This window comes from Hylobates moloch, unplaced genomic scaffold (assembly GCF_009828535.3).
Source record: "Hylobates moloch isolate HMO894 unplaced genomic scaffold, HMol_V3 SCAFFOLD_2, whole genome shotgun sequence".
In the NCBI taxonomy this organism is placed as follows: Eukaryota; Metazoa; Chordata; class Mammalia; order Primates; family Hylobatidae; genus Hylobates; species Hylobates moloch.
The window spans coordinates 128,641,954-128,655,893 of NW_026652277.1; the positions used below are offsets into that span (position 1 = coordinate 128,641,954).

The 13,940-nt window shown below is 43.3% G+C and overlaps 1 non-coding gene across 1 annotated transcript; it reads left to right on the forward strand.

The window, feature by feature from the left end:
- The first annotated feature begins 11,424 nt into the window (after nt 1-11,424).
- LOC116477714 (small nucleolar RNA SNORA40) lies at nt 11,425-11,550 on the forward strand. The gene has a single exon (XR_004250610.1). It is a non-coding gene; the product is annotated as a small nucleolar RNA SNORA40 (small nucleolar RNA).
- Nucleotides 11,551-13,940: the final 2,390 nt, after the last annotated feature.

The following is a 13,940-nucleotide window of genomic DNA, read 5'->3' on the forward strand; positions in this document are numbered from 1 at the left end:
TGGCTAACACCTGTAATCGTAGCACTTTGAGAGGCTGAGGCAGGTGGATTACCTGAGGTCAGGAGTTCGAGACTAGCCTGGCCAACATGGTGAAACCCTGCCTCTACTAAAAGTACAAAAATTAGCTGGGTGTGGTGGCACGCGCATGTAGTCCCAGCTACTCGGGAGGCTGAGGCAGGAGAATTGCTTGAACCCAGAAGGTAGAGGTTGCAGTGAGCTGAGATCGTGCCACTGCATTCCAGCTTGGGCAACAGAGTGAGACTCCATCTCAAAAAAAAAAAAAAAAAAAAAAAAAAACAGAAGTTTTCTAAGAATTAGAGATAATCTACTTCCAGAGAGCTTATCAAACTCTGGGTTTTAGTAATGAAAGAAGAAAACAAATCAGCCTGTGTTCCATCTATATTAAGTCTACTAGTATGAAGCACCAGGGACCTCTTAAAAGTTGTATTTTTATTATGTTAACAACTACTTTACAGCAGGGAGCAGTGGGTCACACCTGTAATCCTGGCACTTTGGGAGGCCGAGGGGAGTGGGTCACCTGAGGCCAGGAGTTTCAGACCACCCTGGCCAACATGGTGAAACCCTGTCTCTACTGAAAATACGAAAATTGGTCTGGCATGGCGGCAGGTGCCTGTAATCCCAGCAAATCGAGAGGCTGAGGCAGGAGAATTGCTTAAACCCGGAGGGCTGAGGTTGCAGTGAGCTGAGATCGCATCATTGCACTCCAGCCTGAGTGAAACTGCAAAACCTCCGTCTCCTGGATTCAAGGGATTCTCCTGCCTCAGCCTCCCAAGTAGCTGGGATTATAGGCGCTCGCCACCTTTCCCAGATAGTTTTGTATTTTAGTAGAGATGAGGTTTCACCATGTTGGCCAGGCTGGCCTCAAATTCTTGACCTCAGGTGATCCACCAGCCTCAGCCTCTCAAAGTGCTGGGATTACAGGCATGAGCCACCGCGCCCAACCCTTAACTTCTGTTTTAATTTCAACTTTTTTTGTATATCTCTAGTATTATAAACTGTATTTCATCCTTCAAGGAAACATAATTTGTATCTTTTCTATTCATGTGCAAATGTTAACCATGTTAATATCTGACATTTCTCATGGATTTATAAAACACTGTTTTCTACACACTCGAATGATAGGAAAAAAAGTTATTCTGTCTAGGCAAGATGTGAAAAGGGAAAAGAAAGTCAACTAACATTTATTGCCTACCTACTATGTGATAGGCACTGCTTAAGAAAAACCTTCGATCCATGTTTTTTCTTTACTCTCATACCACAATAACACGTGTTTCTGTGACCAAAGGTGTAAGTGCTTTTCCCCATAAACTAAGCATGGTGAAAACCCGTCTCTACTAAAAATACAAAAATTAGCCAGGCGTGGTGGTGCGCACCTGTAGTCCCAGCTACCTGGGAGGCAGAGGCAGGAGAATCGCTCAATCCCAGGAAGCAGAGGTTGCAGTGAGTCGAGATCATGCCACTGCACTCCAGCCTGGGGAACAGAGTGAGTCTCCATCTAAAAAAATAAATAAATAAAATAAACAAATGTTTTATGTATTCTATCCAGCATTTTAATTTTCCTTTTTTTTATTGGGGGCATGGGAAGTTTATTCCTTTTATCTAATCTGCCATGCTGCCAGAGTGGCTGAAATGCAGAAAGACAATTATAATTGGAGCTTAGGGTATTGTGAGCCACCTGAATAAATGCTGAGGGCTGTTCAACCTTTTGTTCTTTATCAAGGAGGCTGTCAGGTTTGGAAAAGAATGTACTTAGCCAACATCGCTGGGAAATGAGGTTTTTCAGTTAACTGGGACATTTCCCTAAAAATGTGCCTGCTTTGGGATTAATATCATCCCCATATAAGGCTGCTATACACAGGAAGTAAGTTCTCAGGATTCTCTCTCTTTTTTTTTTTTTTTTTTTTTGAGATGGAGTTTCACTCTTGTTGCCCAGTCTGAAGTGCAATGGTGCGATCTCAGCTCACTGCAACCTCCACCTCCTGGGTTCAAGTGATTCTCCTGCCTCAGCCTCCCGAGTAGCTGGGATTACAGGTATGAGTCACCGCATCTGGCCATTCTCAGGATTCTCTAAGTTGTTCATAGTTCCAGAGTTACATTTGCTTTTTTCTGGGCAATTTTATTAACCAGTTGGGTGTCCTCCAATTCAGTTCTGACACTGTCTACCTGGAGATAATGTCAGATCCCACAGGTTGGGGGCTCAGTCCCCAAAACCACCACCCCCTTCACACACCAGTCCCAAGTCCAGGCCTCTGGAACTTCTGATCAACTGGCTTCAAGTTGGGGTTCCAACAACTCCCTCTTTGGGTTCAATTAATTTGCTGGAGCAGCTCACAGACTACTTACGTTTACCGGTTTATTATAAAATATAGGATATTACAAAAGATACAGATGAAGAGACGCATAGGGCGAGGTGTGGGGGAAGGGGCTCAGAGCTTCCATGCTCACCCTGGGCCCACCACTGTTCAGGAACATTCAGGAGTTCAGCTCCGGGAAGCTCTAGGAAACCAGTCCTCTCGGGTTTTTATGGAAACTTCATGATGTCAGTATTCATTCTCCCAGGGTATAGAGCAGGGCCCTCTCTGGTGAGGGTCTTAAGACCCACAGTCAGAAAGGATGCGTGGGTGGGGGAAGATTAGAGTCCCACTTCAGGGGGTAAGTGAAAGGAGGGCAGGAGGGCAGAGAGATTCCATTCCCTGAGGCCTGCCCAACACACTCAACATTATAACAAAAACTATAACAAGGAATATGGGAGTTATGAACCAGGGACTGTGGATAAAAACCAATATCTATTATATATCATTATACCACAGGCACTGTCATATGCACTCTCTTATAATGTTTCCTTTTATTCCCTTAAAAATCTTATGAAATAAGAATCCTACTTTTTTTTTTTTTTTTGAGACGGAGTTTCACTCTCGTTACCCAGGCTGGAGTGCAATGGCACGATCTCAGCTCACCACAACCTCCACCTCCTGAATTAAAGTGATTCTCCTGCCTCAGCCTCCCAAGTAGCTGGGATTACAGGCATCTGCCACCATGCCCAGCTAATTTTGTATTTTTAGTAGAGACGGGGTTTCTCCATTGTAGAAAGTAAAAAGTTCCTCTTCAAAGTTTCCCTTCTTGCTAAAGAGTAAATCTTAAGTGTTATCAATAATAGTTTCCTTTAAAGACTAACTTCCTTCAAGCCTCCTTACTTTGCGCTAATAATTCTTTGTTAAGCCCTAACCTATGTAGCTGTTAGATATAAGGGAATAAGTACATTCAATGTCCTTGTACTTTAACCAAGATGTTTGTGCTGGGCGTGCTCACGGGTAAGTCCCAGCTCGCAGCCTATGCCCCTTCCTTATTTGGGAATTTTTATTACTTTTCTAAATCTTTTCGTAAGCAACTTCCTCTTTTCCTTTGTTCTCCATTGCCTCTACCTATTTAAGAAAGTTTTAAATTACTAGCCAATCAGGTTAAGTTTAGATTGTGCAGTCTGGCTCCAGCCAATGGAGACAAGACACAGTAGCAGGGACAAGCTGTGTGAGGGATCAAAATTGCTTCCCTCCTTTATTCAGGTGTGTTAGATACAAGGAATAAACTTCCCATGCTCCCATTAAAAAAAAAAAAGGAATATTGAAATGCTGGATAGAATACATAAAACATTTATTTGTTTTATTTTATTTATTTATTTATTTATCTTTTAGTTGGAGACTCACTCTGTTCCCCAGGCTGGAGTGCAGTGGCATGATCTCAACTCACTGCAACCTCTGCCTCTTGGGATTGAGCAATTCTCCTGCCTCTGCCTCCCAGGTGGCTGGGACTACAGGAGCACACCACCACGCCTGGCTAATTGTTGCATTTGTAGTAGAGATGAGTTTTCACCATGTTGGCCAGGCTGGTCTCGAAATTCTAACCTCAAGTGATCCTCCCGCCTCAGCCTCCCAAAGTGCTGGGATTATACGCATGAGCCACCTAGCCCAGCAAAACATTTGCTTAAATACAAGCCTGGGTTCATTGCCCAGTCTCAAACTACCTATTGATAGGAGACAAGTGTTCATGAGTCTCTCACATTTCTGCCCATCTGGTGAGCAGCAGCACTAACTGCCTTTGTTCCACACTATCTTTTTACCAAGTTGTGTAGTAAGCAGGCTTGGAAGATAAAGATGGTATATCCCTCCAGAACAGGGGGCAGATATGCTTACAGCATCGGAAGATAGGGATAACGACTACCTCTGCTGGGGAGAAAAAGGCAGCAGGCTTAATGCCCATTATAAAACATTCTTGTTCCCTAAATTTGGGGATCCTTTCCTATATCACAACCCTCTGCATATGCAGATGTCACCTGCTCTACTTTGTGTTTGGGACTTGGAGAACCAACACAAATGCTGACACTCTGACTTCTGCTATTGCTTTGAGTAATAAACTGTCTTTTGTCTCTGACCAAACAGTAGCATAGTAGTAGTAGTAGTAGTAGTAGTAGCAGTAGTAGTAGTAGTAATAGTAGTTTTCTGCCAACATTCAAGCAACTGTGGCAGGCTAACCATAGCAGAGTAGAATCTCAGACCCGTCATAGTTTTTAATGTCTATGTGGTCCCAAACACTTTATGATGAAAATTAAGTTGGTCTAAGGTTGGTAGTGCCCTAGACAGCTAGTATAAGGAAAAGAAAATCCTCTCTGGAAGAACACCCTTCAACCTAGACCTCAAACAATTCCCACAGATATTGAACCAAAACTTTTAGTCAAAAGTCAAAAAACCACTGGGCGTGGTGGTTCACACCTGTAATCCCAGCACTTTGGGAGGCCGAGGCGGGTGGATCACAAGGTCAGGAATTCGAGACCAGCCTGGCCAATATCGTGAAATCTCTTTCTACTAAAAATACAAAAATTAGCCGGGCATGGTGGTGGGTGCCTGTAGTCCCAGCTACTCGGGAGGCTGAGGCAAAGAATCGCTTGTACCTGGGAGTCAGAGGTTGCAGTGAGCCAAGATCGCGCCACTGCACTCCAGCCTGGGTGACAAAGCGAGACTCCGTCTCAAAAAGAAAAAAAAAGTCTAAAAACCATACGCTTTTAGTCAAAAGTCGAAAAATGGCCGGGGCGTTGTGGCTCACGCCTGAAATCGCAGCACTTTGGAAGGCCGAGGCGGGTGGATCCCCTGAGGTCAGGAGTTGGAGACTAGCCTGGCCAACATGGAGAAACTCATCTGTACTAAAAATACAAAAAAATTAGCCGGGCGTAGTGGTGCAGGCCTATAATCCCAGCTACATGGGAGGCTGAGGCAGGAGAATCACTAGAACTGAGGAGGCAGAGGTTGCAGTGAGCTGAGATGGCTCCACTGCACTCCAGCCTGGGCAATAAGAGTGAAACTCCATCTTGAAAAAAAAAAAAGTCAAAAAACACTCAAGAAAATAAAGTACTATGAGTAGGAAGCAGCCTCAAAAACTTCAGATACTAGAATTTTAGATACAGAATATAAAATAAATATGTTTAATATATTTATTTATTCATTTATTTTGAGATAGGGTCTCACTGTTACCCAGGCTGGAGTGCAGTGGCACCATCTTGGCTCACTGTAGCCTCCACCTACCGGGCTCAGGTGGATCCTTCCACCTCAGCCTCCCGAGTAGCAGACTACAGGCGAGCACCACCACACCTGGCTAATTTTTGTAGTTTTTTTGTAGCGATGGAGTCTTGCCACATTGTCATGCTGGTCTCAAACTCATGAGCTCAAGGGATCTGCCTGCCTCGGCCTCCCAAAGTGTTGCAATTACAGGCGTGAGCCACCAAGCCTGGCCCCTCTTCCACTTTTAAGGACCTTTGTGATTATATTGGGCCTTCCCAGATAATCTAGGATAATCTCCCTAAAATCAGCTGATTAGCATTCTTAGTTCCATATGCAATCTAAATCCTCCTTAGCTGCGTAACCTAACATTTACAGATTCTGAAGATTAGGTCATTGATATCTTTGAGGATTCATTATCCTGCCTCCTATAAGCAGTAATCCACCTATACAAGAATCCCAGGTGCAGTGATTCACGCCTGTAATCCCAGCACTTTAAGGGGCCAAGTTGGGAGGATCACTTGAGCCCAGGAGGTTGAGACCAGTCTAGCCAACATCGTGAGACCCTGTCTCTATGAAAGAAAGAAAGAAAGAGAGAGAGAGAGAAAGAAAGAAAGAAAGGAAAAAGAAAGAAAGAAAGAGAAAGAAAGAAAGAAAGAGAAAGAAAGAAAGAAAGGAAAGAAAGAAAGAAAGAAAGAAAAAGAAAGAAAGAAAGAAAGAAAGAATTATAATCTCTTTTTTTTTAGACTGAGTAGCTGGGATTACTGGCATGTGCCACGATGCCTGGCTAGTTTTTGTATTTTTAGTAGAGACGGGGTTTTGTCATGTTGGCCTGGCTGGTCTCAAACTCCTGACCTCAGGTGATCCTCCTGCCTCGGCCTCCTAAAGTGCTGGGATTACAGGCATGAGCCGCCTTGGCTGGCCAAGTTTAGTATTTTTATGATATCTAGATGAAGGCTTCTCCAGGGCCGGGCGCGGTGGCTCACGCCTGTAATCCCAGCACTTTGGGAGGCTGAGGCGGGCGGATCACGAGGTCAAGAGATCGAGACCATTGTGGCTAACACGGTGAAACCCCGTCTCTACTAAAAACACAAAAAATTAGCTGGGCGTGGTGGCAGGCGCCTGTAGTACCAGCTACTCCGGAGGCTGAGGCTGGAGAATGGTGTGAACCCAGGAGGCAGAGCTTGCAGTGAGCCGAGATCGCGCCATTGCACCAGCCTGGGTGACTGAGTGAGACTGTGTCTCAAAAAAAGAAAAGAAAAGAAAGCTACTTCGTTTCTCAGAGAATGACAAAATCTGAAGGCTGTCGCTGTCTACTCCTGTTTCACCACTCATCTTTCACAAGCATTGTCACCAAAAAAGTCTACTTTACTCCTAACTCCTTGACAGCTACTTCCTGGATAACCCGATCTTCACACAACTGACCGTGTTAGGCCATTTTGGCGTTGCTATAAAGAAATACGTAGGTCGGGCGCAGCGGCTCATGCCTATAATCCCAGCACTTTGGGAGGCCAAAGCGGGTGGATCACCTAAGGTCAGGAGTTGAAGACCAGACTGGCCAACATGGCAAAACCCCATCTCTACTAAAAATACAAAAATTAGCTGGGCATGGTGGCAGGCGCCTGTTATCCCACCTACTCAGGAGGCTGAGGCAGGAGAATCGCTTGAACCCAGGAGGCAGAGGTTGCAGTGGGCCAAGATCACGCCATTGCACTCCAGCCTGGGCAACAAGAGCAAAACTGCATTTCAGAAAAAAAAAAAAAAAAAAGAAAGAAAAAAAATACCTGAGGCTGGGTAATTTATAAAGGAAAGATGTTTAATTGTCTCAAGGTTCTGCAGACAGTACAAGAAATGTGGTGCCTGCATCTGCTTCTGGTGAGCTTCAGAAAGCTTCTAATCATCACAGAAGGTGAAATGGGAAGCCACCAAATCACATGGAGAGATAGAAAGAGACAGCAAGCCCAAGCACGAGACAGTGAGGAGGGAGGTGACATAGGCCTTTTTTTTTTTTTTTTTTTTTGATATGGTGTCTCACTCTGTCACCCAGGCTGGAGTGCAATGGCATGATCTCAGCTCACTGCAACTTCTGCCTCCCAGGTTCAAGAGATTCTTCTGCCTCAGCCTCCCAAGTAGCTGGGATTACAGGCGTGAGCCACCATGCCTGGCTAATTTTTATATTTTTAGTAGAGACAGGATTTCACCATGTTGGCCAGGCTGGTCTCGAACTCCTGACCCCAACTGACCCACCTGTCTTGGCTTCTCAAAGTGCTGGGATTACAGACATGAGCCACCACACCTGGCCTGGTGCCACAGACGTTTAAACAACCAGAACTCGCCTATCACTAAGGAAATGGTGCTAGACCATTCTTGAGAGATCTGCCCCATGACCCAATTACATAGTAAACAGACTATCAAAAAGGGAATTTGGAGATTGAGTTGCTTACCTAACATAGCATAAACATGGTGAAATGAGTATATTAGCAATTCATGCAGGGCTGGCTTCATGGCCTACAGGCCAGGCTTTAGTCTCAAAAGGGACTCATACTGAGTTTAATATCCTGCTGTTGGGTCATGAAATTCCTAATAATTTTCTCTATTTAAGCCCTTGGACTTACACCAGCGATTTGCCAGGGGTTCTCAGGCCTTAGGCCAGAGACTGAAGGCTGCACTGTTGGCTTCCATACTTTTCAGGTTTTGGGACTCGGATGGGCTTCTTTGCTCCTCAGCTTGCAGACAGCCTACTGTGGGACTTCACCTTGGGATCATGTGAGTCAATACTCCTTAATAAACTCCTATTCATATATACATTTATCCTATCAGTTCTGTCCCTATAGAGAACCTTGACTAATACACCAGTTTTGAAACCTGCTGCAACATTTCAAAGAAAATATTCACAGGCATACAAATAAAAACAGATTTTAGGCCGGGTGTGGTGGCTCACGCCTGTAATCCCAGCACTTTGGGAGGCCAAGGCGGGTGGATCACAAGGTCAGAAGTTTGAGACCAGCCTGGCCAACATGGTGAAACCCCATCTCTACTAAAAATACAAAAATTAGCCAGCGTGGTGGCGCACGAATGTAATCCCAGCTACTTGGGAGGCTGAGGTAGGAGAATCACTTGAGCCCAGGAGGCGGAGGTTTCAGTGAGCCAAGAGCGCGCCACTGCACTCCAGCCTGGGTGACAGAGCGAGACTCTGTCTCAAACAACAACAACAACAGCAAAAACTGAATTTAAAGATTGTCACATTTAACAGAAAAGAACACTTTTCATGAAAAGTGAAAAAAATATTAATGAAGAAGACAAATCTAAAATTAATTTTTTCCTTTTAATTGAATATACAGTAGAATGCATAAACAGGTATCCTGAATTATATACATGAAGTCATTTTTAATTTCTTATATGACTGACATCTACAAGTTAGAGAAACTATCAGAGGAAACATTAAATGACATTGTATAAATTAACATTTGCAATTAAATTCAGACTTACATAAAATGATGTAAATATACAGTTAAATCTTTTTAGAAAAATTATCTCAAGTAGAAAAATTATCTCAAGTCTTGATGTGGTGGCTCATGCCTGTAATCCTAGCATTTTGGGAGGCCAACATAGAAGGATCTCGTAAGCCCAAGAGTTTGAGACCAGCCTGGGCAGCATGGTGAAACCCAGCCTCTATAAAAAATACAAAAATTAGCCAGGCGTGCTGGTGCTTGTCTTTAGTCCCAACGAGGCAGGAGGCTTGAGGTGGGAGGACCACTTGAGCCCAAGAAGTTGAGGCTGCAGTGAGCCATAATTGCGCCACTGCACTCCACCCTGGGCAACATAAATAAAAATAATAAATATTTTTATTTTATAAATAATAATAAAATATTTTTTATTTTATAAATAATAATAAAATATTTTTAAAGAAAAATGCTGGCCAGGCGCAGTGGCTCACACCCGTAATCCCAGCACTTTGAGAGGCTGAGGCAGGTGGATCCTAAGGTCAGGAGTTCAAGACCAGCCTGGCCAACATGTTGAAACCTCGTCCCTACTAAAAATACAAAAATTAGATGGGTGTGATGGCGTGCACCTGTAGTCCCAGCTACTTGAGAGGCTGAGGCAGGAGGATTGCTTGAACTCAGTAGGCAGAGGTTGCAGTGAGCTGAGATCACGCCAGTGCACTCCAGCCTGGGCAACAGAGCAGGACTCTGTCTCAAAAAAAAAAAAGAACTATGCTTTATATTTTAGTATCTTAACTGCATTTTTTTTCTGCTTTTTGTACAAGGTCCTTACATTTTCACTTTGCAATTATGTAGCTATCTCTGAATGCATGGCATGCATATCAATTAGGATTCTACCAGAAAAAGAACTAGTAGTGTGTGTGTGTGTGTGTGTGTGTGTGTGTGTGGTGTGGTGTGTGTGTGGTGTGTGTGTGGTATGTGTGTGTAAGTTTATAAATTTATTGCAAGGAATTATTTGTTACCTTTCATAATTGTGGGGGCTGGCTAAGCAAGTCTGAAACCTTGGGCAGGCTCTTAGGCTGGAAACTCAGGCAGAAGCTAAAACTGTAGCCCAAGGTTAGAATTTCTTCTTTCTAAAGGCCAGGCACGGTGGCTCATGCCTGTAATCCCAGCACTTTGGGAGGCCGAGGCAGGCGGATCACCAGGTCAGGAGATTGAGACCATCCTGGCTAACACGGTGAAACCCTGTCTCTACTAAAAAGATAAAAAATTAGCTGGGCATGGTGGCAGGCGCCTGTAGTCCCAGCTACTCGGGAGGCTGAGGCAGGAGAATGGCGTGAACCTGGGAGGCGGAGCTTGCAGTGAGCCGAGATCGTGCCACTGCACTCCAGCCTTGGCGACAGAGCGAGGCTCCATCTCAAAAAAAAAAAAAAAAAGAATTTATTCTTTCTTAGGGAAACTTCCATTTTGCTCTTAGGCCATTTAACTGATTGAATAAGGTCCACCCAGATAATTAATGGATGATAATCTCCTTTACTTAAAGTCAACTGTAGATGCTTATCCTATCTACAAAATTCCTTCTGCAAATTTCCTTTTTTTTTTTTTTTTGAGATGGAGTCTTGCTCTGTCACCCAGGCTGGAGTGCAGTGGCAGAATCTTGGCTCACTGCAACCTCCATCTCCCCGGTTCAAGCAATTCTCCTGCCTTAGCCTCCTGAGTAGCTGGGATTACAGGTGCACGCCACCATGCCCAGCTAATTTTTGTATTTTTTTAGTAGAGACAGGGTTTCACCACGTTGGCCAGGCTGGCCTCAAACTCCTGACCTTGTGAGCCGCCTGCCTCGGCCTCCCGAAGTGCTGGGATTACAAGCATGAGCCACCGCACCCGGCCAGAAAATTTCCTTCTAGCAACACCTAAATTAGTTTTTGATTAACTGGGTACTACAGCCTTGTGAAGTCAACACAACTAACCATTATTACATCATGGGATGATGACATTATGATTCCTGAAAATATGAGTTGTGTTTGTTTGGAATGAAGAGCTTGGAAAGGGCAAGGCTTTGAGAATTCAAGAGCTTGTCTAATGTGATAATAAAGATAGCCAAAGACAAGATGATTTCAGCTGGGCTCGGTGGCGCATGCCTATAATCCCAGCACTTTGGGAGGCTGAGGCAGGCGGATCACTTGAGGTCAGGGGTTCGAGACCAGCCTGGTCAACATGGTGAAACTAAAAATACAAAAATTAGCCATGTGTGATGACAAGCACCTGTAATCCCAGCTGTTCGGAAGGCCGAGGCAGGAGAATCAGTTGAACAAAGGAGGCGGAGGTTGCAGTGAGCTATCACACCACTGCTCTCCAGCTTGGGTGACAGAGCGAGACTCCGTGTCAATAAAAAACAACAACGACAACAACAAAACTGCACTTACGTATGTTTTTGTTTAACTTGTGGACAAAGACTTGGATAGGTGCAAAAAATAAATCCTCTTTTGCAACCCAGAACTCATTGTTCAGTATGAACTTTGATACATATAAGAAGGGATATTATGATACCTGAGGCAGTTAACTGATGGAGTATTGATAGCCATAAAGGTTGGTTCCAGGCCAGGCACAGCGGCTAAAGCCTGCAATCTCCACACCGAAATGGGTGTATTGCTTGAAACCAGGAGTTCAAGATGAGCCTGGGCAAGAAACTAACAAACACCTCATCTCCACAAAAATTTAAAAATTAGCTGGATATTGGGGCATGTACCTGTAGTTGCAGCTACTCAGGAAGGGGAGGCTAAGGCAAGAGGATTGAGCCAGGAGTTGGTGGCTGCACTGAGCTTTGATGGCACCACTGTACTCCAGCCTGGGTAACAAAGACAGACCCTGTCTCTTAATAAAAAAAAAAGATTGATTCTAGGACTGTAGAAGAGATAAACAGTGTGGGATATGAGGGAAATCCTCAGCAGTATTAATTTTGCATTCCAATTTCATGTTGACATGATATAGACAATGGCTTTTTGTTTTAAAGCCTCTTATCTTGAGAACATGATGTCTGGAGTTAAAGGTATGGGCGTATTCCACATATCTGTACTATTCTTGAGTGAGATCGCTTAGGAATAAATATGATTTGAACTCACTCATGTTAAGAGAGGGTGTCAAATTGAAAACCAGGCAGATCCACCACCTACAGTAAAAAGGACCCTAAATTGGTTGAAGAAATTAGATCCCAAAGATTCTTGGTGAATTTTGAAGTCTTCATCAGTATATCCATATTAAAAGGAGACGACAGAAGCCAAAATAAAAGAATTATGGACTGACAGGACAACTGGATTAAAATTAGCATTAGTTTCATTAAAAGGGGCTAATTTGAAGATAAATCTTTTGACTCCAGCTCTTTAGAGGATCTAAAGTGACCCTGATGGACAGTGGAACAAATCACAACATGGAATTCCTTGAATAAAAATTTATTGACTTTAAATAATTTAGCCTAATGTTACATTTACACAATTTAAAAAAAAGAAAAACCTCTTTACACTGTTTCTAAAACAAACAAACAAACAAAAAGACAAGATGATTTCTTCTAGGAGCACTGGAGAATAGAAGAATATTTCAGTAAGAATAAGAAAATGTTGCCAAGCATAGTGGCTAACACCTGTAATCCTAGCACTTTGGGAGGCCAAGGCAAGAAGATTGCTTGAGCCCGTGAGTTCAAGACCAGCCTGAGCAACATGGCAAGACCCTATCTCTACAAAAAATTTAAAATATTAGCCAGGCATGGTGGTGCACCTGCAGTCCCAACTACTTGGGAAACTGAGGTGGGGGGGAATCGCTTGAGCCTAGGAGATTGAGGCTGCAGTGAGCTGTGATCATGCGACTGAACTTTAGCCTGGTGACAGAGCAAAACGCTGTCAAAAAAAAAAAAAAGAAAATGACAGGGAGTTGAACTCTCAGTTCAAAGAGTAGAGACCCAGAAAAGTTCCACAATAACATTAAAAGAGCTGATCTCTTCATATATACAACCATAAATCATTAATTTACAATAAAATTAAACTTAAAAAACTGATTTCTTGCAACTGCCTGGCAGACAAAGCCCCAAATTTAATTTTGCAGATTATAGAATTAAAACACAACATACAACTTCATCAAGTCTTTCATGTTAAGATGAGGGTATTGGGAAGGAGGTAAACTCTTAGACGTTGGGAATATGTGGGTGAACTCAGGCGAAGCTGGCAATCTTATACCCCCAAATTCCCTGACCTTCCCTTGCCAGTGGAAACAGAACTCCTTCACTGTCTCAGGAAACTGGTTTCCCTTGTTTAAACCTTTCCAAAGGCAGTAACCTCACAAGAGGATGCCTGTTCTCCTGAAGACCCACCCCAACCATCCCTGCCTGCCTCCATAAACCAGTTCACTCCCAGAGTGCCTTGGGGAGAAAATTAAAATATGTGTTCCAAGTAGATAAGGCTTTACATACCAAAATAATTGCAAAATCTTGCAAGTTGGTATTAATAGGAACCTAAGAAATTTGTGGGAATGCATTGAAGTGTTAAAGGAATATGCAATGTAACACAGAATTGGGCAAATTTTACCAGTACAAGGCTTTGACTAGAGATTCTGAGTTTAATGTTCAAAGCGGAGCAGCTGGAGGTAGCTCTAAGTATTTGCTTGATTAGTTCATTGAAGCCTAGACTGAGGACTGAGTGTGGTGATTACTTGAAAAGAAGGCATCTTGGTTCTAGTTCTATTTGAGATTAATTATTTAAATATTCAGAAATGATTTTTGAAATACAGAAGTAATATATGATCATTAAACTAATAAAAGGTTATATAATATTTAGAAGTTATTTTATTTTATTTTTTGAGATGGAGTCCAGCTCTGTCACCCAGGCTGGAGTACAGTGGTGCAATCTTGGTTCACTGCAACCTCCACCTCCCGGGTTCATACAGT